General features: G+C 41.0%; 1 pseudogene; it reads left to right on the top strand.

Annotated features, from left to right (window-relative positions):
* Window positions 1-427: 427 nt before the first annotated feature.
* LOC123579681 lies at window positions 428-1,981 on the top strand (annotated as a pseudogene).
* The last annotated feature ends 1,325 nt before the right edge of the window (window positions 1,982-3,306 follow it).

The following is a 3,306-nucleotide window of genomic DNA, read 5'->3' as shown; positions in this document are numbered from 1 at the left end:
GAGGCCTGATGCCTGTGCTAGAGACCAAATGAGGACAAGATATGTGAGATAGGACTTCAGCTTGAGGACCACATTGGGAGAAGGTAGGGACTGATGACCAATCACAGATCCCTACTGGGGCAAGTACCCTGAGGATACATAAGGTAGAGGGCATTGCATGGTTGCCTAGTAGACCTTGTTTTTCCAAGTGTGGCCCTTGGGCCAGTAGCAACTGAAAATCCTGGAAACTTGTCAGAAATGGGGCATGTGAGGCCCCATCCCAGACCTGATGAAATTCAAGGAGATCCTTACATACATAAAATTGTAAGCAACACCACTCTAGTCCAGCAGTTTTCAAACTGGACTGCACATTAGAATAACCAGAAGAGTTTCCAAAAATTCTGATTCTGAATAGTGAAGTGAGTTCTGTGCCTGTGAGGATAATGCTATGTTGATCAAAATCAAGTGCTTGGATGTGACCCATCTTATCATACAATACCTGAAGGAAAACAGCGTATATCAGGCATTAGCTAATGTACAGGAAGAGACTACTGTGTCTCTGAATATCATGGGCAGCACTGAAAGTTTTGTAGCTGACATTAATACTGGGATACTGTTTTACAGTCTCTGAAATTGCCAGACAAAACCCTCATTCACCTCTATGAATGGGTTGTTCTGGAATTGATAGAGCTGCGTGAATTGGGGGCTTCCAGGTCACTCCTGAGACAGACTGCTCCCATGATCATGTTAAAACAAACACAGCCAGAGCAGTGTGTTCATTTGAAGAACCTCTTGGCCAGGTCTTATTTCGATCCTCATGAGGTCTACCCAGATAGAAGTAGCAAAGAGAAGAGCAGCAATCTCCCATTCCTTACCTGAGAAGTCAGTGGTGTCTCCATCTCACCTCATGGCATTACTGGGACAGGTACTGAAGTGGCAGCAACATCAGGGATTGCTTCCTCCTGGCATGACTACATAGATTTGTTCTGAGGCAAAGCAACCATCAAAGATGTAGAAGAAGAAAAGTTTCCTAAACAACTGAACTGTCATATTAAGTTTAGTCAGAAATCACATACAGAGTGTGCTCGATTTTCTCCAGGTGGTCAGTATTTGGTCACTGGGCCTGTTGTTGGATTCACTGAAGTCTAGAACTTTACAACTGGAAAAATCAGAAAGGATCTTTAGTTCCAGGCCCAGGATGACTTTAGGATGATGGATAATGCTGTCTTCTGCATGTGTTTCAGCAGAGATAAAGAAATGTTAGCAACTGGAGTCCACAGTGGAAAAAATCAAGGTATGGGGAAGATTCAAAGTGGACAGTGTTTAGGAGATTTGAAAGGGCACACAGTAAAGGTGTCACAGAAAAGCTTTTCTAAGGATAGCACTCATATCCTTACTGCCTCTTTTGACCAGACAATTAGAATTCATGGTTTAAAATCTGGGAAAACCCTGAAGGAATTTTGTGGCCATTCCCCTTTTGTTAATAGATTAACTTTTACACAAGATGGACATTGTATTATTAGTGCATCCTCTGATGGGACTGTAAATATCTGGAATATGAAGACCACAAAACGTTCAAATCCGTTTAAATCCCTGGGCAGCATTGCAGGGACAGATATCACTATCAACAGTGTGATACTGCTTCCTAAAAACCCAGAGCACTTTGTGGTATGTGGCAGATCAAATACAGTGGTCATCATGAACATGCAGGGGCAGATTGTCAGAAACTTCATCTCTAGTAAAACAAAGAAGGTGGTGATTCTGTTTGCCATGCCCTATCTCCCTGTGGTGAATGGATCTGCTGTGTAGGAGGACTTTGTGCTCTCCTGTGTTAGCACAGTCACCGACAAACTCGTGAGAACTTTTACAATTCACAAGAAGAATGTGATTGGTATCACACATCACTCTCATCAGAATCTGATTGCCACCTACACATCACTCTCATCAGAATCTGATTGCCACCTACAGTGAAAATGGGCTCCTAAAGCTCTGGAAACCCTAATTCTACTTTTCATTTAAAATTCACTTGAGGGGCGCCTGGGTGGCTCAGTCGGTTGAGCGTCCGACTTCAGCTCAGGTCACGATCTCGCGGTCCGTGAGTTCGAGCCCCGCGTCGGGCTCTGGGCTGATGGCTCAGAGCCTGGAGCCTGTTTCCGATTCTGTGTCTCCCTCTCTCTCTGCCCCTCCCCCGTTCATGCTCTGTCTCTCTCTGTCTCAAAAGTAAATAAACATAAAAAATTTTTTTTTAATTCACTTGACATTTTAACAATATTTATTCTTCTAATCCATGAACATGGAATGTTTTTCCATTTCTTTGTATCTTCTTCAATTTCCTTCATAAGCTTTCTATATTTTTCAGCATACAGATCTTTTACATCTTTGGTTAGATTTATTCCTAGGTATTTTATGCTTCTTGGTGCAATTGTGAATGGGATCAGTTTATTTGTCTTTCTGTTCCTTCATTATTAGTGTATAAGAATGCAACTGATTTCTGTACATTGATTTTGTATCCTGCAACTTTGCTGAATTCATGTATCAGTTCTAGCAGACTTTTGGTGGAGTCTATCGGATTTTCCATTTATAATATCTGGAAAAAGTGAAAGCTTAACTTCACCTTTGCCAATTTTGATGCCTTTGATTTCCTTTTGTTGTCTTATTGCTGATGCTAGAACTTCCAAAACTATGTTAAACAACAGCAGTAAGAGTGGACATCCATGTTGTGTTCCTGATCTCAGGGAGAAAGCTCTCAGTTTTTCCCCACTGAGGATGATATTAGCTGTAGGCTTTTCATAAATGGCTTTTATGAAGGAAATTGAAGAAGATATAAAGAAATGGGAAAACATTCCATGCTCATGGATTGGAAGAATAAATATTGTCAAAATGTCAATATTACCCAAAGCTATCTACACATTCAATGCAATCCCAATCAAAATTGCACCAGCATTCTTCTCAAAACTAGAACAAGCAATCCTAAAATTTGTATGGAACCACAAAAAGCCCTGAATATCCAAAGTAATTTTGAAGAAGAAGACCAAAGCAGGAGGCATCACAATCCCAGACTTTAGCCTCTACTACAAAGTTGTCATCATCAAGACAGCATGGTATTGGCACAAAAACAGACACATAGACCAACAGAACAGAATAGAAACCCCAGAACTAGATCCACAAAAGTATGGCCAACTAATCTTTGACAAAGCAGGAAGGAATATCCAATGGAAAAAAGACAGTCTCTGTAACAAATGGTGCTGGGAGAACTGGACAGCAACATGCAGAAGGTTGAAACTAGACCACTTTCTTACACAATTCAAAAAAATAAACTCAAAATGG

Source organism: Leopardus geoffroyi, chromosome A3 (genome assembly GCF_018350155.1).
Source record: "Leopardus geoffroyi isolate Oge1 chromosome A3, O.geoffroyi_Oge1_pat1.0, whole genome shotgun sequence".
NCBI lineage: Eukaryota > Metazoa > Chordata > Mammalia > Carnivora > Felidae > Leopardus > Leopardus geoffroyi.
The sequence above is the reverse complement of the archived record's forward strand: the minus strand, read 5'-3'. Positions and strand labels throughout refer to the sequence as shown.